This window comes from Oculina patagonica, chromosome 6 (genome assembly GCF_052425735.1).
Source record: "Oculina patagonica isolate OP01 chromosome 6, crgOcupat, whole genome shotgun sequence".
Classification (NCBI taxonomy): domain Eukaryota; kingdom Metazoa; phylum Cnidaria; class Anthozoa; order Scleractinia; family Oculinidae; genus Oculina; species Oculina patagonica.
Genome location: NC_135763.1, coordinates 4,529,966 through 4,556,427, shown reverse-complemented (window position 1 = coordinate 4,556,427; position 26,462 = coordinate 4,529,966). Strand labels below are relative to the sequence as shown.

Genomic DNA, 26,462 nt, shown 5'->3' with positions numbered 1-26,462 from the left:
TATTACAAATTTAAAATTTTAAACATGCATATAGAATTTATATGCATCTAACACCTCATGTAACTGAGGCCCCCTACATCCTATCTTTAACGTGTTTGTCCAGTAATTTTGTATCACTATTGTCATTGAGGAAAATCGCCATGAAAGTCAGTGAGTGCTTTCTTATTATAAACTAAGATATGACAAAATTAATATCAATGTTTTTTATTAACTACCTCTACTTGCTAAATACTGAAATAATTTCATTAAAAATGCGAATGCGTGCCCTTGCTTTGTGGTTTAATCCTGCTTTTCGATACTTTATCTACCAGACTTGAAGGAATAAAAGCTTTGTGCTCTGTACAGTCTACCAATTTGACATTTTGAAGCAAAATTCAAATGTGAATGACAATAGAGGCTCTCGGGAGATTGCGCAGTGCAGAAAGAAATGTCATGTTGAAAGCTCTTGTATGGCACGAAATTTTCCTTTCAATCCCTTAAATAACCGAGTGTCTCGGTGCATTAGCCAAACGCACTGTCTTCTGTTAATATTTTATATTTCCATTTTCAAATAATAATCTTCGACAATCTAAAGAGCAAATTCTGGTTTATTCGACTAAAGAATTAACGACGGAAATTTTAGAGAATGTGCTAAACCTGTCGTAATCAACGCTGCGTGATTCCACGAAATTTTCATTCTGATCTTGTGCGCATATGTTTTATGTGGGATCTTTTGTTTTCTTTCGAGAGATTTCCATTTCAGAATCATTAGCATGTCAATTTTGGGTCAAAAACCCTGACATACTAAGATTGATTGCTTCTCTATTGTTAGCCAATCAAAACAGAGAATCTAGAGGAAGTATGACGTATGTGGTCGAATTCTCAGACCGTGAGACGCCAGATGAAAAGCGAAAAACAAAAGACGCCACATGAAATAATATTGGAAGCCTGCCACGTCGTACGCAAGCGTATTGAAATGTTTTGCTTGACCTGTTTCCATATAAGGTCATTTAAACGCCCACACATGTAAACATTTCATCATGCCAGTTTTGTAGCCGGTGCCGTGCATATGTCCATCACGTGCACGTCACATGCAAACCAATGGCAGGCAAAGTTCACTTGAACGTGATTCGTCGAAACAGAGCCGTGTTTATTTCGGGTTTTACCGATTATGCAAGTGCCGGAAAAGCTTGTTTTGCACTCAGCATAAAAGGAAGATTCGTTTTACAATTTTCGCGTTTTTTATTCCGAAAACGAGACTTCCGATCTAATCCGTCAATAAAGTGATTCGTTTTTGCTTGCTCGCTGCCTCTTATTTCGTACATTGCTTGATTGGAATTTTTTCTGTCTGGTTTATCAGAATGAACGTTGCCTAAGGCAACTTCTTACGTAGAATTTTTGACTAGCGTGAAATTCTGAACTTTACACTTGTCGAAGTTGTTCACTGCAAAAAATGAATACTGCTTTTGCAGGTTTCATTGCAATGTTGTTGTCAAGGTTAAAGGGTAGTTTTCAGTGTCGTGATTTGAGAAAACTTGATTAGTGTCTATGAACACTGGGGAAATTTGGGTTGAAATTGAAATAATAAATTGGCTTGTGTCCAGACCTTGATGTACGTGTCAAACCGCATATAGATGCGCGCGCTTTACTGCGCACTAGCAGAGGCGTGACTTGAAAACCGTCTTGTGATTGGCTGATATTATTAGCTTGAGCTGTCAATCATCGCAATCTTAGCAGTTGATTGGCTGGATTTGACGTTTTTCCTTATATGCCAATCTTTCCTCATCCACGCCTTTCAAATTTTCCTGCGAAAACGCACACCGCAGTCAGTCTTGCGGGCCCTCGCGCGGCCGGGTGAAGTTCAACTGTTCGTAAGGGGGAGTGTGAGAAAAAAAGAAAACAAAACAAAATGGCGGCACCACAGCTTCTCGATTCTGCGGATATGGGGGTTCGCCTTAGCACTGTAAGTGTACCTTATGTCTTCCAAAATGAAAACTGCTCCAATTCGCTAAGAATTTATTTTCTTTCCAGCTCAGTCCGAAGTATTTGCACACGAATTCGACGAGTCACACTTGGCCCTTCAGCGCTATCGCCGAACTCGTTGGTAAGTTTCGTGTCGCCGTACAAGTACAGCTCGTTCATGCCGCCGGAATATTATTTTTTGCCCACTTTGCAATTTGTCTATTCTTGTTCTGCAGATAATGCTTACGATCCAGACGTAAATGCAAGCCAGTTGTGGATAGATGTCAAAAAATATAATAAACATAACTACTGTCTGGTGTTCACGGATAACGGAGCCGGTATGGGTCCGGAGAAATTGCATAAAATGCTGAGGTACGATTTAAACACCGGTCGATTCTCCACTAAAATAGCCTCTTCGTTTACTTCCAGGTTATTCTTGAATACTTACATTTATTTCTTTTACTATTACAGCTTCGGATTTTGTGATAAGGTGAGACTGCGATTTTTCGCACGTTGCGTTACTTCATTCATACCCAGTATTTACAATTTGTCATGTGTGAAGTTTTCGAACGTGTACTTTCGTCTCATTTTACTGTATCTTACCATCGTTAGGTAGCTGACAAGGGATATATGCCTGTTGGACACTACGGCAATGGTTTTAAGTCAGGATCCATGCGATTAGGAAAGGATGCGATCGTCTTCACTAAAAACGCGGAGACAAGAAGTGTTGGGTTTCTATCGCAAACTTACTTGGAAGCCATTAAAGCGGAGACGATTCTTGTGCCAATGGTTACCTGGGACTCTGATGGAAATATCCTTATCTAAAATGATTACTTTTACGCGCAAACCGAACGCAAGATCGAGAATTCCTTCTCATGTTTACTTCCGTAGTGGGTCCTGTCAGGTCTTCCCGCGTTCGCGCCAAACTCGAATTTGGCGCCTTGAATTAAAGATCTTCATTGTTGCTGTCTAGAGTGGCGAGCGAGTGTTTAAAACAGTGAATTACTCTAAATAATAATTTCCTAAATGGCATGTCTAGTCTGTTTACACCGGTGATTTAATAGGGGTTAACTGCATTTAAAATGTTTGCCACGTTTTGAGCATAATGAAACATGATATTCCAAATTTATATGTATTAAACTTCCAGCTCGAATTTTGCTTTTTATTTTAACTAACCTATTTTGAATAAATGTTATTGTGCTTTAAAAATATATCGAAGGCCATTTTTGTTTAGGATAATACTGGTGCTTTTGATTTTATTGACGTTATAATATGTTTTAATTTATAAAAGGAAAATAGAATACACTCTTTTTATTTTATAAGAATCTAGTTTATAAGAATATCGAGGCTGAAATTTGCGAATTTTAAAGAATATTTTAAGAATAAACCCGAGGCTGAGATTTTGAAAAGAATATAGTTTTAGTTGAAACAAAATCAGGTATTTTAATTTTCGTCGCCTTATCTCTCTTTATCTCTGTGAGGAAGGCTTTGTTTAAAGCCAAAACGGCCAGGCTGCAACGAAAAGCAGTGGTACTGTACATGCGCACAATGTAACACGATACAGATCTGGACACCAAACGCGTGTAATTGATTACCCAATACTTGCTAAAACGGAAATGTCAAACGGTATTTTCTAAGAATGTTCATAAGAATATTTTCAGCTTAAAATATTCAGCCTGGGTCGGAAAAACTGTATTCTTATAAAAAAAAAAAGAGTGTATAATTTCAATATATTTCCTGTATTCTAATTGGCCCGTATTTGGTACCTATGAAATACTTGTTGCTTCATGCTCCAGAAATTTTTTTGTTTAACTTCTTCAGTATTAACACATTCAAACGCTTTTAATTCTGCATTTATGGGAGATACATGTACCGGTTGACAATGAATTAGCCAGGGTCACTGATATAAAGCCTTGGGCAAAACACAAGTTGTTGAGCAACTTGGGTTCAAGCCTTAGCTGGGTTCATTGTGTTGTGTCCTAATTAAGGCAAGACAAAAGTGGTTGAGCTATTCCGTTTCAAGCCTTAACTAGGGGCATTGTGTTGTGTTCTTAGGCAAGAGGCAATAAGCTACACTTGCAGTGCCTTTTTCCACACAGTTGTGTAAATAATAACAAGTGCTTCAATCCCAGAATACCACTGCCTAGTTGTGAAAATGAATTTAACCATATTTCACGGTAGTCTGTTCTGCAGATTTGTACCCTATAAGATCCTTAACATGTCTTAAACATTCTTCAGAAGTCAGACAAAGACAAGGCATTGCAGGACATTCTGACGCATTCAATGTTCAAATACAAAGAGGAACTTTTAGCTGAGTTTGCCGGGATTCAAAATCCCAGTGGCACCCGTATAATCATTTTCAATGTTCGAACAACTCCTGATGGCAAACCAGAGTTCGACTTTAAAGCTGCGTCTGAAGACATTAGAATTCCTGAGGACACAGACTTGGAGATCAGTAAACTTAAACGACAGGAGCGACAAAACCATATTCCAGAGTCAGATTACTCTTTACGCGTAAGTAATATTATGTTTTGCATCACTGTGATAATTTCATATTTGACTGAACTTACTTCATGCAAGGTATGTACCGTGTTTAAAAAGAAACTTCTGGAGATTTTTAACATTGCTAATAAGTATTTTTTATTTTATTTTTTCACATTATTTTTATCTTAGAGTTAGTATAGTAGGACCCAAGTTTTATAAATAACCTGGTGGGTCGCTGCATCGTCATTAAAGCTTATTAGTATATACTCAAACAGTGGATAGTGTGTTTGGCGCACACTGATTGGCTACTGAAACTCCGAATATCCTTTGCTATTCACCTCCGAGCAACTCATGCGCAAAAAATGTACTCATTAAAGTAATAAACTAGTCAAAAGTCATCCTTTTGGGCTATATTATTTCACTGTTAGAGTATATACCAAAACAGCTATTCACATCATTCAGTGTTGGTGGCTAGTGGTGGATATTTACCTTGCCGCTCTACTGCTCAGTAAATATCCACCACTAGCTACCTCCAGTTTGGTGAATAGTTGTTAATAATCGTCACGTGACTGACTAAATATTTTCTACAAATTGTTTACTTTCGATTTCTATGATTAAAACTGTTAGTGTATGTGTGTAATATTTTCTTTCTAGGCTTACTGTGCCATTCTGTACCTACGACCCAGAATGCAGATTATACTGAGGGGTAAGAAAGTACGCAATCATGTGATGACAAAAAGTTTGAGCAAAACAGCAGTGGATGTTTACCGACCTTCGTCTGTATCCTTTATTGATAACTGAAATGGATTTTTTTTGCGGCCTTGCCAATAAGGGTCTTAGGTCCCTGGATTTTAGCTTGAAAATTGTGTTTTGTTGGGCATAAAGAGTAGACTTAGCCTTTAAAGACCCAAGGGTGAACTTTTAACGAATTCTCCCAACAGTGCTCTAAGAAAATGTATGGAGATCAGTCAGGAAAATTTATATGTGGATGCCCGAAGATACCATAAGACTGCAAACTGAGAGGACCATCCCTTTCAAAATAAACCCAGCCAAAAATTAACATTATCTTGTTTTGTTTTTTTCGGGTTTTTCCGCTTAGGTTAATAGGTAAATCAAGTCTGAAAAATTCAAGCCTAGTGGCCCAACTGTTATTTTTTTAAATAAGCAAAAGAATTTGATTATATTATTCAAAACTTGTTCTGTGCAGCATGTTGACTGCCAGTAATTTTGCTCAATGATGTCGTTTTCCTTGACATGGTTAAAACTTTGACAGGTAAACAAGCAAGTGAAAATAACATTTGGCTTTAGTCAGAATAGAAATCATTATGGAATTATGATGTACCATCGGAACAGGTTGATTAAACCCTATGTCCGTGTGGGCTACCAGTTAAAAGTAAGTAAAATACCGTAAATGATCTAATAAACGCCCTCTCTCAAATAAACGCCTCTTATCTAATAAACACCCCCTCAGAGGTGTTAAGTTTGTATTAGACGCCCCTCTCTAATAAACGCCCCGTGTCTAATAGATGCCCCCCTCCAGGAATCATCTCAAAAACCAAGGAAATGCTCCATAGAGTAATTTCACGCAACAAAGTTAGTTTTTTGCTTGACTCGGACATCGAAGAGGCCAACAACGCCAACATGGCTAACCCCGATGACGATAAAAAATGTCGATATCGAACTATGAACGGCATCTCAAGGCTTTGGATTAGTGCAGACTAGATTAGTCTCCTACTCACAAACTCTTTTATGTATCTTACTCCAGTAGAAAACTACCCATCCTATAAGTTGTGTTGACGTTGCTACTGTTAAGTTGAAATAAACGCCTCTCTCTAATAAACGCCTCATATCTATTTAACGCCTCCCCTAGGACCCCAAAAATTTAATAGATGCCCCGGGCGTTTATTAGATCATTTACTGTAAGTAATTTAAGGCTCCCATTCAACCTAAATGCATTGTGTCCAAAGAACAATTTTCATATATGAAAATTGTACCCTGCCATTTTATGTGACTTGACTTCACAGTGCCCCTCTCTCCACCAATAAAATAATGAATGCCAGAAAGTTGTCAGTGTAACCTGTTGTGTAACTGCTAGTGATAATTTGGGTGTCTGGAAAACCCGAATAGCGAATAGCTAATAGTCGCGAATAGCGAATAGTACGAATAGTGCAAACAGTCGCGAATAGTGACGAATAGTCGAGAATAGTGACGAATAGTGACGAATAGTCGTCGAATAGTCGCGAATAGTGACGAATTAGATGCGTAGTTCCTCGTACCTCGCAACAACGTGACCGATTTTCCGATAAAACGGATGCTTGGTAGGAGAGAAGTTATAAATGATAAACAGAATTTCTTATCTTTTATACCGTTGAAAAAGCGTATTCGTTCGCTTATTATTGTGTTTTTTGTTTTCTTGCCGGTGATCGACAGCCCCAGGCAGAGTCCAGAAAAGAAAAGGGAATAAAGTTAATGCAAGCAAGCGTTGCGTGACGAGTCTAAACAATGATTGCGAAAGAGACTGGCTTTGGCGTTTTTTTTTTTTTTATAACACAATTTCTATTGTCTTTTCACATCGATAAACTAGTAATAATAATTATTACAGAACACTTTTCTCTCATTTGTATTTTTATTGTTTTGCTGATAGAACGTACCTTGGATCGCGATTCATGAGAATGAAGTGTGAGTAAATACAGTTTATGGTCGGTCGGTATTGAGATATAGGCTTAATTGATCAATAAAAGTATTCATATAGTTACATCTTGACTTGCACTCTCTGTTAGAGTGAGCGGACAAGCATATGATGTATTATTTGCTTGAACTTCTAGATTGCTCTGTGCATGTGGCGGTAAATTTTGTAGAAACCCTGCAGGCTTATTCATGGCAACTACTTTACGACTATTCGTCACTATTCGCGACTATTCGTCACTATTCGTCACTATTCGTCACTATTCGTCACTATTCGTCACTATTCGCGACTATTCGTCACTATTCGCGACTATTCGCACTATTCGTACTATTCGCTATTCGCAACTATTCGCTATTCGCTATTCGGGTTTTCCAGACACCCGTGATAATTTTTACTTGCGAGTCACACAATCTATAGCTATTAGGTAAATCTTAGCGAACATTAGCTAGATAAACCAGTTCGCCTTTTAGAACCATGTAGGGTACCTTATTTCTAACATTTTGCATGATTTTCGCGATTTAAAAATAATCGCAAAATTGTAAATACATGCAAAGAAAACATTGCGCTCAATTTAAACACGCAAAAATTAATACCACATATATCAAAACAACAAAAAATGTAGTGTTTGGAACTGCAACTATCTATCCTTGAAAATATCCTTCCATCTTGTTTTTCACTAGTACCCTTCCTCTGATTACTGTTTTCTTCAAATCATAAAATAATAGCAACCCCTTTAGTACAGTCACCAAAGTTTTCTTTTGCAGGGTCTTAAAGTTACATTGAGCCAGACCCGTGTATACTTACAGTAGTTCCTTACTCTTTGACAACAGATCCATAAAACGCTGACAAAATCATAAAATTTAATTATACACTTTTGCTCTAATTTTTCTTGCAATCACGAAAAATTAATACTTGCAAAATTAGGCTCCCAAATTTTCGTGAAATTAAGCACACGTGAAAATTTGTCAGAATAAGGTATATTGCATTGTGAAAGAGTACAGTACAGACTTGTGTTTTCTGATTACCTCCTCAACTGTGTTGTATTGTTCTGGTTTAACTGTTCAGGCTAAAAAAAGAGGACAATTGTTTGACGTTATCAAACACCGGATCCTAAAATGATTATTACAATTAAATAAATTATTGTTAGTTGAATTGTTTGTATGCTCTTGGTGTTGATGTCAGTTTAGTGATATCCTCTGATGTTTGCACTGTTGAATTGTGTTTTATTTTTGTCGTATAATGATCCTGCATCAGTTACATGTTGCCTGATCCAAAGTCTAACACACAAACCATTAGGACACCGGTATATATCAATTAAAGTTATCCTTACCTTGCAGGCCAATAACTTAGGAGTTGGAGTTGTGGGTGTTATCGAGTGTGATTTCCTTCAGCCGACTCACAACAAACAAGATTTTGACTACACCAAGGCTTACAGGTACTAGCTATGAGAGAAGGTTAAGTTGTTTAAAGAATGCTGTGTATATTGAAACTTGTTTCTCAAAAAAAGAAATTTACTCAAGATTATTAGTACAGGCATCATGGTAGAATGTGTTAAAAGGACAATGGAATCAAAGCCTGCGATAACACAAACTGAGGCTACGTCTACACTAAGCCAAATAAATTTGAAAATACAATTTGTTTTCCTCCAGATTGGCCTTCCACCCACATTAAGTGAAATTTTCTGTCACAAAAAATGGATAGACAACCCTTCAAGTTTATTTTTTCCCTTAGTGGCCATTTGGCCACCAACTGCCTGGTCTGGTCGCCCCTGAAAATTTGTAGTCGCTAAATTAAGCTCACGCTTTAAATCCTACTTCTCTATTTTACTTAGCAAGCTGGCAGCTTGGGTTCTAATTTATTCACCAGCTCCAAAATTTTAGTCGCCATGGCGACTGAAATGGTCTTAACTTGGAGTGTTGATAAATTTAAGTGTGGACAGCTACAACAGAACATTTTTAAAACTCTGACATCACCAATGTGCACATGCTCTACCATGCCAGTGCTCGACACTAACTTTTTTGGATACTAGGCAATTGGCTATTAGGTACAAATAATCACTAGCCCACAAGGACAAGTCACTAGCCCCACCCCCCCCCCCCTTAAAAAAAATAAAAACAGCCAAGTTTGAATCAGCTAATCTCTTAGCACTATATTTGTTTGAGTCCACACAAGTACATCTTTCCTTCACTGAGACGCAGCAACGATGCTATCATCCAACTCGGTTAAGAATTTCTTGACCGTGGATCACACTTCTTTTTCTCTTCATGCTGTGTGTGGTCCTCTGGTGAACAATGTAAATCTGGCTCACGATTATCGGCCCTTGAAGGCGGTTTTCTTGTAGGTAAAGTGTTACAAAAGCTTGAAATCATGCTCGCGCGGTCGCTCGCGTGAAAACCCCAAGATGGCCGACTTATTATGGCTCTCTCCCAGGTCCCTTTTGGGTGTCATGGAAGCGAGGACAGAGGGTCTTTTCCAAGATGGCGTCAGGTTTGCGAGTTAATCGTACGATATAAATCCGTATGCGATGTGGGTCGCAAGCGCTCTGGTTTAAATTACTCAAGCTATGGAAACTAGATCCTGATGAAGGTTTCTGGGAGAAAAACTTCCCAAGTTATAGAGTTGTAGTTGATTTATTTTTCCACGAATTTACTAGTCTATGGGCTAGTAGGAAAGTACTTTTACTGGCCAAGCATGAAATTTTACTAGTCCTGGGCTAGTGTACTAGCGTTAGTGTCGAGCACTGCATGCATCCAAGCGTTTTGGGGCTGTGGCAGCATTTCAGTGTGGATGATGAAATATTTTAAAAACAATAGTGTGGTTGGAGAACATTTTATCTGTTTTTGAGACAAATGCACTATTTTTGAATTTATCAAGCTTAGTGTGGGCGTAGCCTTAGCTTTCAAATGATATTACTCTAAATAAAGCCAGATCTTGACATTGCTTTTGAATTGTAATTCACAGAGCTTGCATTGCTGCACTGGGATCTAAGCTGAATGATTACTGGTATGGTAATTGTGTTTTGTAATATATTTTTTCTTTTTTTAACATTTTTATTGATTTGCAAAACAAAACAAAAACAAGCAAGAAATGAAAAAAAGAAAAAAAAAGACTGTATTCCCCTTATGTGTCTTAACAATAAGACAAAATTACGAGCAGGTGCATCAAAACTAAACAAAGTATTTCAATAAGGGCTGCCACTTCTCTTGTTCTTGTTTGTTTCTCCTTGCTATAATAAGCTTTATTTTATATATGTTGTGGTTAAATTTTATATTTGGTTTAAAATTTTTCAAACCAGTTTGATTTTTGTTTCGGCGTTGACAAAACCCGGATCGGATCGGATCGCGGATCGGATCGCGGATCGGATCGCGGATCGGATCGCGGATCGGATCACGGACCGGATCACGAAAAATAAAAAAATTAAAAATAAGAAAATAAAAAAAAATAAAATACAATAAAATAAAATAAATAAATAAATAAATAAATAAGCATAAACAGAATAAAACAAAAAGTAGTACTTTATTATGACAGGACGACATTTAACATTTAACTACGCCATGAACGAAACTTTTTTATTCAAGATCTGTTTTCTTATTTTGTTAGTTTAATTGCATTTCTCAACTCATCTGAATAAAACAAACCAAGCTTTGAATATTTGAAAAAGATCTCATCTTTGTAGAAAATGTCATCGACTGTTTTTTTATTTAACGAGAGGATTAAGGACAATAACAAATTCTGAACGATGACTCAACGCAACTAGAGAGTAAAAAAGGAACTTGTGTCTATTTCATGCGCATACAAGCAAGAGTAAAAGACGCGTTCTCTAAATCTGAAGACAATCTCTTATTTTGTCATACAATTTTTTTTATATTTTTAATAAAAATAACAATGATAATAATATGTTCGCTTTAATTATCGATATATTATTCGCTTTTATAGTTCTGCATAATTCGCTGTCACTTCTAGGTTTGAAAATCCTAATCGATTCAAGTTTGAGTAGTTTAACGTGTTTAATCAATACGAATAAACCTATTTGATTTCTTAGGTTATGATAATTTTCTAAATACCAAACCACTGACATTGCTGAAACTAAGCGGGTTTTTCTTTCCGTACATGATTCAAAATGTTTTAAAATTTAATACCACAAAAGAAACAAGTAAATATTTTGTAGGTAACTAGGTATACCGATTTAAGTGATCCATTGTTCATAAGGTTGAATGGAATCAAAGTTCCACAGTTCGTGCTGGTGAAAAGACCAGAGTGTCCAGAATTAACGTTAACTAAGTTAAGGACATTAAAACTAAGCACATAAATGACCGTAATTAAAAATAGTGACCAGGCCGTTACTTGACTATTGGGCGCCCAAGAAAACATTAATTGTTTTGGTTAGCTGAATTAAGCCAAGCAATAGCTGTTTACGAGGAGTAATCAAATCGATCTGGAATCAAAGGAAAAGGGATTAGGGCCTGGAAATTTTCCTACGAGAAACATTTTCCAGCTTGCAAAACAAAATGCAAATCGTTGCAAGCATGTGTCAGTCGCATGTTCTGGCACGTGTACGTTGCTTAAGTACAAATCACGTTTTGGTATTTAGAAAATTATCATAACCTAAGAAATCAAATAGGTTTATTCGTATTGATTAAACACGTTAAACTACTCAAACTTGAATCGATTAGGATTTTCAAACCTAGAAGTGACAGCGAATTATGCAGAACTATAAAAGCGAATAATATATCGATAATTAAAGCGAACATATTATTATCATTGTTATTTTTATTAAAAATATAAAAAAAATTGTATGACAAAATAAGAGATTGTCTTCAGATTTAGAGAACGCGTCTTTTACTCTTGCTTGTATGCGCATGAAATAGACACAAGTTCCTTTTTTACTCTCTAGTTGCGTTGAGTCATCGTTCAGAATTTGTTATTGTCCTTAATCCTCTCGTTAAATAAAAAAACAGTCGATGACATTTTCTACAAAGATGAGATCTTTTTCAAATATTCAAAGCTTGGTTTGTTTTATTCAGATGAGTTGAGAAATGTAATTAAACTAACACAATAAGAAAACAGATCTTGAATAAAAAAGTTTCGTTCATGGCGTAGTTAAATGTTAAATGTCGTCCTGTCATAATAAAGTACTACTTTTTGTTTTATTCTGTTTATGCTTATTTATTTATTTATTTATTTTATTTTATTGTATTTTATTTTTTATTTTTTTTTTTATTTTCTTATTTTTAATTTTTTTATTTTTCGTGATCCGGTCCGTGATCCGATCCACGATCCAATCCGTGATCCGATCCGTGATCCGATCCGCGATCCGATCCGTGATCCGATCCGTGATCCGATCCGTGATCCGATCCGATCCGGGTTTTGTCAACGCCGTTTTTGTTTTTCATTGTCTCATATTAATTATCATGATCTAAAACAAAGGGAAATAAAAATCAAACTGGTTTGAAAAAATTTAAACCAAAAATAAAATTAAACCACAACATATATATCTCTAAGAAATGTTCAGCATGTCACAAGCATGGGACAAAGAAAAAAATCTGAGTCCGTGACGGGAATGCAAACCCATGACCTCCCAACAACACCAAGCGGGCGAATTCATGGTGAGCAAGGCCATTTTAAATTTAGATTTTTTCTTTATCCAATGCTCGCAACATGCTGAATATTTCATCTTTCACATTTCATTTACCGAGCTTAAAATTTACCATCTTTACTTTATTGATCACCAATAAATAAATTGTTTCGCTATAATAAGTTAATGATTGATAAGTTTGTTATGTTCATCCTGATTAATGTCATCCAAAAAAATTGACCAAATTCTATTTGTAGTACATTTATTCAGTATCTATGGTCATTTGCATAATTTACTCTGTTGTCTTGTGTTAGTGGCGCACATCTCAGTATTGTGAATTTCTTATCCTAGGAATGAGAAGAAAGGTCCTCAACGTGTCAATAGCAAGGATCCCATCCCAGAACCAGTGGAAGTTCAGTAAGAGCTTAATAATTATTGTTCACTTCAATGCCAAGGATCAAAATTATAACGATCATGACCAAGTGATGGTGAAAATGATAATAACAATGATCAGATTTTCTTTACTCTATAAGAAAGTGTTCAAGAAAGTCACAGAATTTGTAGGGACATTTGAACAAAACCGCATTTTCTGTTTAAATGCCCCACCACAGGGTATTTGTAAAAGGTAAAAAATGTCACTCAACCTCAATACAATTTTGTTAGAGAGTCTACTACTAAAGTCCCCACTAAGGGCTGTCAATCGTTGTCAAATCTCCTGCCTATGCCTGGCCTCCCCCATCCACCCCCTGCAGATTGATAGGTACATAATAGCTTACAAGGTCCATAAAATTCTGACAAATGTCATGGCAAATCAGTAAAAAAAAATTCCTTTTTGAGCTCAGGACTGAAAAAATTCAATTTGATTGCAGACAACTCCCTGACCAGATCTGGGTGCAGTGCGACAATCCAGATTGTTTAAAGTGGCGCAAGTTACCTGACGGTACTGACGAAAAAAAGCTGCCTGAGAAGTGGTACTGCAAGGATAATCCCAACCCTAAAATGAGATCTTGTAGCATTCCTGAGGAGAAGGAGGAAGAATTGGAGCAGCCATATGTCAAGACACAAAAGAAACGCTTGTGAGTAATTTTTATCACAATCCCGAAATACAAGCATTGTTTAGATGAAACACGGCTTAGAGTAAATTTTACATCTCTCAATGCTTAGCCAGATCAGTGGGCACCATGACTGCCAAATTATTGTAATGTACAAGTTTAAAGATTTTGTAAATTTCAATTTTGCCAATTGAATTCGCAATTCTTAGCAATAGTAAAAAGTTTACTCAAAAGTCATGAACACCCAGTGCTCTCTGCCTATACCCTTAAAAAATATTAGAAATAATAGTATTTTATTCTTGTGGTTATTCTGTAGGGAAAAAGAGATGGAGGACAGGAAGCGCAAGGAAAAGGTCAGTATAAAAATACCCTAAAAGTGAAATAAGTAAGTTATTCAGTTTGCTATTTGAGTTTCTGTTGATATATTGCATGTCATGAAAGTAGGTTGTACATCCTAAATACCTCAGTTCCATTCTTAAATTAACACCCCTTTTCTGTGAAATGGTTATATACCGTAAAGTTCCATGTATAAGCCGCACCCGTAGATAATAGCCACACCCCTGATTTCAGGAAGCTCACATTTTGAAAAAAAATACAGACAATAATAAAGTTTTGTACAAATTATGCACAAATATTAGTAAGAAGGAAGTATAATTATGTGCATTATTAAGTTCTTGTACCTTTTTCTGGGGGGGGACGCCTATTTTTACATGTTTCTTATCATAATTATGTCTGTTATTTTCATTTTAAATAGGAAAAACAACTTGAAGAGGTGAGTGGTTTATTTTTTTTAACTCAAAAATCGCAGTGCATTGTAGAGAGACATACTGTAGTTTAAGTACAGTAAAAACCTGATAATAACAACAAAGTGCCAAGGAACTTGGAAAATGTGTTCATTATAATCTATGGCGGTTTGTTATACTGGGCTTTTGTTCCAATAAACTTTCTTGTTAGTAACTTTGGTTTGCTGAAGAATGTTGTTCGTTATACCATGGACTTTAAGGGGTTTGTTATCTTGGGTTTCCGCTGTTTGCCAGTTAATCGCGTTGCACCTTGAGACTATAAACTGGAAGATTGTTTACCTGAATAAATATTTATTGGTAATAGTTTCTTAGTTGCTTTGAAAGTTGACAGCAATGATATAGCAGCTTATCTTTGGTCAGTTCTAAGATTTACATTAATATCTAAGTGTAAACAACAGTGGACAAACCCGCCGAAAACTAAAACAACCCTTTGCACCCTTTTGGTTGGCTGTGGCTTGCCTGGTAACCTCTAAGTACGTCCTACATTAGAGTTGAACTCCATGTTGTTTTAATAACAGGCCAGAAGGTTGGAGCAACAACGAAAAGACTTGGAGAAAAAAGAAGCAGAACTACAGAGGTTTGTAAGCAATAAAATAAAACTTTCTTTAAAGCTAAGTATATGTACAGGTGCAATGCATGTAAACCAAGATGAGCTCCAGCCTAATGGGCCATTAGCCCAGGGGGGTACTCCGGCTTGTTAATGACAGGATGATCGAAGGATTTTTTTGGGTTTGAAATTTAATTTCGGGATTTTTTGGGGTTGGAAAATTTGGCAAGTATTTTTTGGGGTATCTTGATTTAGATAGGGGATTTTTTTGGGTATTAAAAACGAACTAAAGTGTCTTATGGTATAATGAATAAACAAAACAAGCGTTCTTTGTGTTATGTTATTGCACCTCCTGGCAATTTAGGGGTAATTTGACAAGGGATTTTTTGGGGGGTTATTTTTGGTTCAGGGATATTTTTGGGTATGTCGGAAGACTTAGGGATTTTTTTGGGTCCTGACTTTTGCTTCCATTCGATCATCCCCGTCATTTACAAGCTGGAGTAACCCCCTGGGGCCATTAGTACCAAATGCAGACTCAAGTGCAATATTGACCAGTGATCAGTGAACCAGGACTGTAACCAGACTTTTAGCATACACAAGGCAAAACTTGTGAGTGTTGATTAGCATGAGCCGCTAGCAGGGCCTGGAAAGAAAATTTTGAAATCTAGAAGCTCTGAGACACTATTTTCAGCATTTTTCATGAGGTATTTCTTTGGAAAAATCGATCATGTTCATCTTGAGATTATGTTCCCACCTCAATATTAATTTTTGGCTTAATTCTTGACAAGGCAAGTGCCTCGTTTTGCCTCTTGTTAGGTATGGCCCTGTGAACTAGGAACTTCTGTCACCACTGCATTTCAACTTTAATTTTGAGCTTGGAGATAAAATGAGTTTACTTTTGTAATTTGACAGATTGGTCTACATGTATCATGTGTAATAGTTTACCTTTCTTCTGACAGGTTGAAAAGGCAGCTCTCGGAAATGGAATCTGGAAATGAATCATCCATTTTGCAGTCAATTGAGAAAAACAGTGCCCGACAACAGCAAGCAATAAGACAGGTTTGACAATGAACTAACATCTGCTAAGTTCATTTAACGTTCATCTTGGCCTGAAATAGTTTTTAAGCAGGATGAAAAGAAATCGAAGTTGACGAGAAACTTGGTGAAATACATTTATTTTCTGTTGCTGATGGACTCGTACAAATTAGGCTAACCTGTGAGGGAACAGGGGGGCAGGAGCCTGGGAGAAAAGTGGGCGGGAAGCGGGATTATGAGATGGCGGGAACCCGAAGAAAACGAGTAAAATTTCACAATATTTCGTTATATTTCACAATAGATATGGAACTAACAGGAGAGAACAGCTTTGGAAAGGGGTGGGAGGTGGGAGTAAAAGGTACGGGAGGCTGACTGACTGAACTGAAAACTGTGGCTGAATAGATGTTGTTTCCTCTTTTAGCAGGTAAAAGGGGAGCAAAGGTCACCTCAGCCATTAAAAATAAAGGTAAAGAAAAATGGTTAATTAAGCTCATTTAAAACAACCAGAGGACAAAGGCAAGCAAGCTGGCTAACAAATTTTATGAGTGATTCTTTATTATCCCCAAAACCCCTCAAACGTCTTTAAATGTCAAACATTTTGTCTCATCTGACAAACTAGAGAGAGATTTAGTGCAAAACAAAACTATACTGTGAATGATTTTGCTAGATAGTGTACGTCTTTTAAAGCTTTGAAACAAAATTCAGTATTAATCCAGATTTTTTTTAAATTCTTTTTCCAAATAGTTGATTACACCACCTTCAAGTGGGTTCAAGGTATGTTCACCTTCGTTGAGTTGCTTTAAACTAATCCCTGATGGATGGCAAGGACTCTCTCTATGGTACCTAGGCCTTTAAAGTTCTCTTTATGAAGATGGTCCATCCCCAGGAAATTAGTTCATTTGACTCATCAGAGGTGTTACTTATGCCACCAGAACACATAAAACAAGATAATTTAGAAAGCTGGATTATTTTATTTTTTGAGTCTTAGAAGTTGTTTGGTTTATTCCTTTTTAGTCCTCTCCAGTACGACCACGAACCACACAGGCAACGCCTCATAACATTCTGGTATCTAACACTTCAACAAGGTCTCCACTGATTTTAACACCAAACAGAAACCAACCACAACAACAACAACAGCCCATCTGTGAAGGTTGTCAAGGTATTCTCGTCTCTTCCTTCAACAAGTCAGCAGCAAACTGGTGCTAAACCCCTGGTGCAGATTGTGCCGAGTCCCCAGGGAAACCTCCAACAGCAGGGCGGTGGCAGGGTGGGAGATATGTCAATACCGAAGGTAGTGTCAGTACAGTCCCTGCAGCAAGGTCAGGCTATCCCAGTCAATCAAGGGCAGACTGTAAGAATTGATGGAAATGTTTCTTCACAGCAGAAGGTCACAGTTCAAAACTTGGTGCTATCTTCTGGCCATAAAATTCATCTACAAACACCTGTTACTCAGAATCGGACGCCCACGCCAAACAATGTGGCACCATTCCAAGTCAGAAGAGTACCAATCCAACTGTCACAACAACAACAACAACAGATGCAAGCTCAGACTACCAGTGCAATGGCGCCGCAAACACCAGTGTCACATAATCAGCTTTCTCAGCAAATCAGCAGTCCAATAAGATCGTCGCCAGCGTTGCCAGCCAGCTACAAACCTTTAGAGTCATTACAAGAAGTCAACAGGCAGACAACACAGGGCTCAGTAGTGTCCCCCGTGTCTGCAGTCATCCCAGAGACTAAGGAGGCCATTAAAAAGTCACCCACTGAGATCAGGAATCAAGTAACTGTCCGTGACAGATTTCGATACATTGTGCCTTCACCACAGAATTCGGTATCATCCATGCCAGTGTCTACCGCTGTAGCTAGCTCTGGCATCCAGCTTGTTCAGACGTCAACTGTCAAACCTGCAATGCCAGTTGTAGCCCAGCCAGTTGGTCAGGCGACTGTCAATCAAGTGATGCAGGTACTGCAGTAATAAGCCAATTCCGAGTTACCCTTTGCCTCCATTTCAAAACGAGTCTATGTGCGAAACCATTCAATTGAAAATGAGTTTGACCTGTTACGTTACCGTTGCGTTACTCGCGTTATGATTACATCATCTGATCCCGAGTTCCCGGATGAACTCGTGCTCGTGTAATTCCTAGGGAATAAAATAGTCAACATGGCCGCCGGCGTGTCCTCATTTATTCTTCGATAGAACCGAGCATAACATGGTGTCAGAAGTGGTTTAGCTTAGCATCCAGCCTCAACTCTTCTTTTTCTTTTCTACCGAGCGAGCTACTCGTCGAAAGCGCTCCAACAAATACGTCAAGAACAACTGAAAGCTTCAACAGCATAGCATCACTCGCGCCATGCCAAAACACGACAAGCCCATCCTCGATGTACAAGCCATGCGATCTAATCGTGACCACTACCGACACTGGGAAACCCGGTTCCACGACTACTGCTTACTTGAAGGGTACAGAAACCCTGCTAAAGACAGACTCACCGAAACGACCGATCATTACATCCCCGCGAAGAGACCCTTCGAACTAGCTGTCCTTCGTAGTGCAATTCCTGCCGCTGAATGGAACACTCTAGACGACGTTATCGCGTCCAAGATACCAGCCGACGACGCTGGAAAACCCTGGGTCTGGCTCCAAAAAATCAAGGAGCATTATGTTGGCGCTAGCACCTTGATGCAGGATCGTTACCACTTCTGGACGAAAATGTCACAAGCACAGCAAACCTCCATTTCAGAGTGGGAAACTGCAGTACGTACCGCCGCAGGCCGCTGTTCTTTCGGTGCACACGCAGACCAATTCATGAGGGACAAGTTTCTTTTCGGCCTCAACGAATCTTTTAGCCGTTTCCGAGAAGATATCTTTTACAGAGATGGCCAGCGGAAACCTGAGGACCCACCTTTCACCCTGGCATTTGTGGTGAGTCAAGCCATCTCATTTGAAGCCGCACAACACACAAACACGCTGTTGGCTAGCTCAACCATAGAAGAACAGGTCCACTACACCACATCCACGTTCCTTAACAAAGGCACCCACAGCTATCCTAGCAGATCTACTAAACCTCCCAACAGGCCCTGTTTTTTCTGTGGCAGCAAACAACCACACTCCCGTAACATGTGCCCAGCTTCAGGACAAACCTGCAACTACTGCCGCAAAACAGGCCACTTCGCAAACGTCTGCCAACAGGCTGCCAAAGACCACCGGAGCTCGAAACCAACCTCCCAAAAACCTATTCCACCGGACCCCAGGCAAGCGCACATTCGGATGATTGATCAAGAGGAAGGCTCCTACGCTCCTTCTGAGGAAGGCATTCAATATGAGAACTGCTTCACCCTCTCAGACCAGCAACCAGGTTCTAATGCTGACACCACTCCATCGGCACCGCCCCCTCTCCACCGGGCCCAGGCTGACAAAGGCCATTTTGTTTTACTAGACTTGACAAGCCCAGACTCTGGCCATAGCACACAGGTCCCCTTCCAGATAGATTCAGCAGCTTCCTGCAACACACTGCCATCCAGCCATCTCCCAAACATGCCCTGGGCTAAAGTTCTGCCAACCAAAACTGTGATACTACCCTATGCCAGTCCACCAATCAAGCCTGTTGGTCAGGTCACTCTTAAAACCAGTAAGGGCAGCAAAACATGCATCCTCACCTTCCAAATCATCAACACAGACCAACCAGCCCTACTCAGTACAGAGGCCAGCAAAACACTTGGCGTGCTTACTCTAAATGCTGACTTCATAAGGAAATGCTCCACAAGCACCGCTCCACTTCCCCCAATGACTGGCCCTGAAACGTCTCAAGAATCGGCAGCTGGGCCACCCCCGGCGCCCCCCAACACTTCAATGCGGATCTGGCCTAAGCTAGGAACTTTAACACTGGATTTCATTTCAAAGAACTGCACCTCGCTCTTTCAGGGACTTGGCTACCTCGGCCCACCTGTTGATTTTGACCTGGATCCAAATGTCAAACCCTCTCATGCCCCTATCCACCGCCAACCCATCTCAAAGCTGAACGCTATCAAAACGGCACTGGATAACTACGAGGCCACCGGCCAGCTAGTACGAGTCTCCCAGCCAACAGACTGGATCTCCAACATGGTCATAAGAGAGCGAGAACCAACCCCTACCAAGCCGGGGAAAATTCGGATCTGTTTGGACCCATCACAGACCCTGAACAAAGCCATACGACGCCCCAAATACATCATCCCAACCTTGGAAGAAAACCTTCACAAACTGCATGGGGTAAAATACATGTCAGTGATCGATGTCAAGGAAGCCTTTCAAAACATCCCGTTGACATTGCGATCTTCCCTGATGACCACCATGTTCACACCATGGGGCCGCTACAGATGGACAAGACTTCCATTTGGCATATCGTCTGCATCCGAAGAATGGCAGCGTCGCATCCATATGGTCCTTGAAGGACTCCAAGTAATCAGCATTGCCGATGACATTCTCATCCCGGGCTGCGGCGCCACCGACACCGAAGCCAGAATAGACCACGACCGGAACCTCATTGCAGTACTTGAGCGGTTCAAACAGCATCATGTCAAGCTGAATGTGCACAAAATGAAATTTCTCGTCCGTGAAGCAACCTTCATGGGTCATGTTATCACCACAGATGGTCTTCAGCCCAACCCGGTCACCGTTCAAGCTATAGTCTCCATGCCCACTCCAACCGACAAACACGGAATCCGCAGATTCCTAGGAGCTATCAACTACCTCAGTAAGTTCTGTCCGCAGCTCAGCAGCGTCACCCAACCCCTACGCAACCTCACCAGGGAAGACACGCCATTTTTATGGTCAACAAAACACCAACAAGCCTTTGACGAAGCCAAAGCTCTCGCCACCTCTGCACCATGCCTGGCATACTATGACGTAAATGCACCAGTTGTCCTTCAAGTGGACGCTTCAGATTATGGTCTTGGAGCAGCACTCCTGCAGCCCAGTACACAACATGGTGACAGCATCCTTGACGAGTCTTCTCTACAACCCATCGCATACAGCTCCAAGAGCCTAACCCCGACCGAGCAGCGTTATGCACAGATTGAAAAAGAGTGCCTGGCCATAGTTGAAGCTTTTAACAAATTTGACCAGTGGCTTCTGGGAAAATCAAACATCACCGTCCACACTGACCACCAACCCCTTCAGTCAATCTTTCAGAAGGACCTCGCCTCAGCGCCGAAACGCCTGCAGAAAATGATGCTTTTCCTACAGCGTTACAATTTTACTGTGGTGTACCGAAAAGGTTCTTCTTTACACTTAGCAGACACCCTGTCCAGAGCCCCGTGTCAAGACAACCCCGCCACCCCCTCCATACCGGAAACCTTTCAAGTCTTTCGAGTGCATCTTTCTCACTTGGACCCCACCTCGCCAGCCCTAACTGACATAACTCGCGAACAGCTACGCAAAGCCACAGCATCATGCCGAGACATGCTACTGCTAGAACAGTACATCGTACATGGTTGGCCACCAACTAAAGAACACCTACCCCACCAACTTCAGGCTTTCTGGCATTTTCGTGAAGAGCTCAGTGTTTCAAATGGTATCCTCCTCAAGTCTACCCGTGCCATTGTACCTACTGCCCTACGGCCAAGCATGCTGAAAAAGATCCATCAGTCCCACAGATCAGCTGAATACTGCCTTCGTTTTGCTAGAGAAGCAGTTTTTTGGCCAAACATGTCCAAAGACATAGAAACATTTTGCCAGATGTGCCCTACTTGTGCCCAGTATGGAAAGCAAGCCACCACTGAGCCTATGCTCTCACATCCTACCCCCACACTACCTTGGCAATTTGTCTCAAAGAATATTCGAATTTGAGCAAAAGCAGTATTTGGTCACTGTGGACCATTTCAGCGTTCTATGAATTGGATCCGCTGATCAACACTCAATCCACCACCATTTTGAGATCACAAAGCCACTTTGCCCGTCACGGCATACCTCTGCGTTGTCTCACAGACAATGGCCCCCAGTTCATCTCAAACGACTACAAGAAATTTGCCCAGACGTATGGGTTCGAACACATCACCTCTCACCCTACTGGTCCCGCAGCAACGGCAAAGCTGAGGCAGCTGTACATGATGCCAAATCTACTCTTAAGAAGTCCCACGATGTTTACCTGGCTCTACTCAACATACGAAATACGCCTCCTCGTGGCTATTCCTTCTCTCCAGCCCAGAGGTTAATGGGCAGACGTACTCGCTCCACACTCCCAACTTCAGAAAACCTGCTCAAACCCGAGCCTGCAGATCCTTCGACAGTCAGCTCCGAAATCACTCTCCGCAGAGAAGCCTCTAAATCTCAATATGACAAGTACGCACATCCTCCTCTACCGCTACTACCATTAGGCTCCCATGCCTATGCAAAGCCTCGCCCATCTCAACGGGGGGCTCCTTGGCTCTATGGTCGGATCATCGACAATCCATCGCCACGTTCGTACAACATAGACACAGGCAACGTCATCCTCCGCCGAAACCGGGCTCAATTGCGACCAGCGGCGTCTCCACGAAATATCCCTCAGCAGTCTCCAGCATTGCCGTCCTTCCAGCCTATCCTGCCAGAAACACCGATCACTCCTGCTGCCCCCACTCCGCATATGCCAGATCAGCCAACAGCAGCAATCTCCCCTCAAGCTCAATGTCACACCCCTCCGCCCGTCACGGAGTCTACCCCCTCAGCACCAAGAGCAGCAACCAAGTGAGAGCTCTCCCAGTCCTGGCCCACAGACCCAAGAGATGCAGCAAACTACTAGATCAGGAAGGCCAATTCGAAAGCCAAAGAAATTTGAGGACTTTAGTCTTTACTAGAAAACATAGTAACTGATTTGTTCCACACAAAAACAGTGCTTAAGCTACCTCACAGGAGGAACATTTTTATTACCTCACAGGAGGAACATTTTTATTACGAGTGTTTCCTTTTCATATCTCTGAGACACTGGTTTGCATTTGTGTCAGATTCCAGAGACGTTCTTTGTATTGATTTTTTTATTCGGAGAGGGGGGGATGTTACGTTACCGTTGCGTTACTCGCGTTATGATTACATCATCTGATCCCGAGTTCCCGGATGAACTCGTGCTCGTGTAATTCCTAGGGAATAAAATAGTCAACATGGCCGCCGGCGTGTCCTCATTTATTCTTCGATAGAACCGAGCATAACAGACCTACAGGTCCATTTTCATGCAAATCGAACTCATTTTCATCTAAATGGTTTCGCACGTAGACTCGTCTTGAAACAGAGACAAAGGGTAACTTAAAAACCTATTTTCAACTGGTTTGAATAAACATTGATGGTCTTCTTCTCTCATTCTAATAGGGGCATGACTTCTGCCCCCTTTCCCTTGTCTGTTGCAATTGTACTGCCTTAAAGGTGACCATTTAGCCCTTCTAGCTAGTAATATAACTGGGATTTTTCTTCCTTTTCTTGTACCTTGTTTAGGTTCAAGTTAAACAGGAACCAAAACCTGCAGTACCTGTCAGCCCCTTGCCTTCAACAGGTCCAAATATTCAGATATCACAAGTGCATTCTGGGGGCCCTGCAGTAGCAGCGTCAACTGGCCTGACTGTTAAAGTGAAAACTGAAAAAGCGGACAAGTAATTATACTTTTCAATTTTTAATTTGTTGTCCTGTAGGTAAATGATAAAGCATTGTATAAAGACAGTCAAATAATAGCAACTGCTGTGCATTTTTGCAAAAAAAATCAAGGAAAATTGAAATTATATCAAGGCTGGAAGAAACATTTTTGGGTTATGAACTTCTGTTCCAGTACAATGTGATCTCAGTGAAGTTTTGTTTTTTTGGAAGCGGAGGCTAGAGGCTGCTATTATATCTGACATTTTGCATTTATTTAGTCAGGTAAATTTACTTTTAATCAGGGAAAAGTCAGGGAATTTTGAAAACTGATTTCTGTGACAACCAAGACTAGAGGACCAGTAGAAACAAAAGCTTACGAGAGCTGCAACACTTATGATTTAGCTTTTGTAGCTCAATGGGCAGATCATCCAAGCGGTATACAGAAGGTCTTAGGTTCGTCTCCCATCGGGGATCCTGATATTTTTTCTTTGTGTCCAGCTAGCGACAAACAAACTAAAAATGACTGTCTATTTGTACTAACTAAAAGCTATAAGATAGATAATTATTTTTTGATTGTTTTCAGGCCGGTGGTGAACGGGTTTAAGCGACCGCACGACGACGACGATGACGTCATAGAACAACCAGTTGTCCGTAAACCACGGGTGGAGACGGAAGTAATAATCATCGACGACCCAACCCCACCCCCTCCCCAAGAGAAAGAAAAGACATTCGAACCAGTGATCAACGACAGTGAACTGGCTCTAGATGGCGTTGATAACGACTTGATAATTAAACTTGGAAAACTGAGTCGAGAAGAACAGTGGATCAAACTGGCGCAATCTGCTCAACAGTTGAGAAATCTTCGTGAAAATGTTTGCAAACTCTTGAGAGTCTTGGTACCGGAAATAGAACTGGGCGAGAAAGCGGAGTTGCTCGATAACACCACCGTGGATAATCTTTTGAAACAAGTGTTGGAAGCGAATCTAAATCCCGATGCGATACAGCCGTAATGCGTTTCGGCTTCAGATTTATTGTTATTTAAAGTATTTTAGATTTTTTTTATGCCGTTCTCGTTTTAAAATCTTGTACACGTCCCCGGGTACACTTCCAAGATTTAGTTCCCCTGAGGAGCAAGAGATCCCGCGATATTACTGATCAGCAGGGTTGCTCGGAATTTTACTGGTCAGCAGGGTTGCTAAGCAACAAGATTGTAAAGAACCAATGAGACAGGCGAGGAGGAGTGATGTTTCAAACGACGAGAGAGGCATTTGCCTTTATAAAATCTTCGCTACAATAAACTCTCTATTTAATTAGATGGCACCAGTCTGTGAAATTACTTAGACGATGTCACGTAACATTTCTGGTGCAAACTCAAGTACGATGCAAACACTAGAGAGCTACGTTTTCACACCGACTCCCAATCTCACTCAAACACACGCACGCGTTTTTTCGTTCTTCTTCATTCACCTGACAAGGGAGGGGCGGGGAGGTTTTGGCAAATGCGTTGATCAATCTCAACCGATCCTCTCTTGTTTTAAACTTAACTAACAACGTTAGAGATCAAATCACCACGATCAAACGTTTTTGAATTCATTCCAGACGACAATCAAACGCATTGCTACGTACACAATGTTGTCGTTCTTATTCCTCACTGTGTCACTGGTACAGATCGACACCATACTTCTTCGCGCTATGTTTAGTACAATTGCCCATGAGATGACTGGGGAATACAATCCAGACATATTTTCCTGAATGGATTTATTGTTCCTGCTGCTTTCATGTTTTGTAAATAAAAGTTAGAATTTGGTAACGGATGATGAAGGGGTTAGAAAAGAGAGGTCGATGTGAAGTAACCTTTCGATGAACAAAGTGTATGTAGGGACAAATAATTCCTCGACTATCGCCTCTTTATCTTTATACGTTACGTAGGTAAATGAGTACTATATGAAGAGAAAGAAAACTGAAAGTAGCGTGACCATAGTGTGACACAAGCGTGACCTATTATCTTTTTGTTTATTTCTCAACGTTGTGTAACAACAGAACGTCTTGAAAAATTTCTTTCTGAATTCGCCTCTAGGTAAAACTCGTTTTCCTGTCTGCCATAGCTTAGTATAACAAAATATTAAAAATAAGACGAAATTCGTGTCAGTGTAACTATGGTTTAGTTTAAAGGTTTTGGGGTCCGGTAAAGGGGCGGGGTTCCGGGTCTCTTTTTCAGGATTCGCTATTTGCGGGTTTTGCCGCTGGATGTGTGGCACCCCCTCCCCCCATTAGGATTTGGAGGTAGCCAGTTCCAGGCGTTCGGTCAGCTGAGGAGCAGTGCGAAGGACGGCGAGTGAAAAGAAATTCAAACCCCTCGCTGCTTTTTTGCGCTTCACCCCCAACGAACCGAGCGCCTGGAACAGGCTTGTAGTTGGAGTATTTGGAGGGTAGTAAAGTCATATAAGGAATTTCTAAATAAATTCACCATTTTCCCTACTCTCAAATTTCGAATGCTAATCAGTAGAACGCAAAAGTTTACAACTTCCTTCGTAGTCGTCATCTACTTCGTTACGCAAACGTCCGCTGCACTAGGGAGAAAGGTTGCGTGACGAAAACCGCTGCGAAGAAAATGGAAGCTAATGCCCCCGCCCCCCGGGCCGCCCCCCCCCCCCCTTATAAAAAAAAAAAAAAAAACAAAAAAAAAAAAAAAAAAAAAAAAAAAAAAAAAAAAGGGGGGGGGGGGGGAAAAGAGAAGCGCCGCAAAAAAATACCCTTTCCCAGGT

The 26,462-nt window shown here is 40.3% G+C and overlaps 1 pseudogene across 1 annotated transcript; it reads left to right on the top strand.

Annotated features, from left to right (window-relative positions):
• The first annotated feature begins 1,793 nt into the window (after positions 1–1,793).
• On the top strand, positions 1,794–25,851 carry LOC144658725 (uncharacterized; annotated as a pseudogene). The gene is made up of 21 exons (XR_013571765.1): positions 1,794–1,942; positions 2,011–2,083; positions 2,178–2,313; positions 2,413–2,431; positions 2,554–2,743; positions 4,160–4,455; positions 5,080–5,205; positions 5,699–5,818; positions 8,449–8,546; positions 10,073–10,114; positions 13,038–13,103; positions 13,556–13,762; positions 14,055–14,091; positions 14,493–14,510; positions 15,060–15,118; positions 16,048–16,147; positions 16,545–16,589; positions 16,868–16,897; positions 17,138–18,086; positions 23,563–23,717; positions 24,281–25,851. The product of XR_013571765.1 is annotated as an uncharacterized LOC144658725 (transcript).
• Positions 25,852–26,462: the final 611 nt, after the last annotated feature.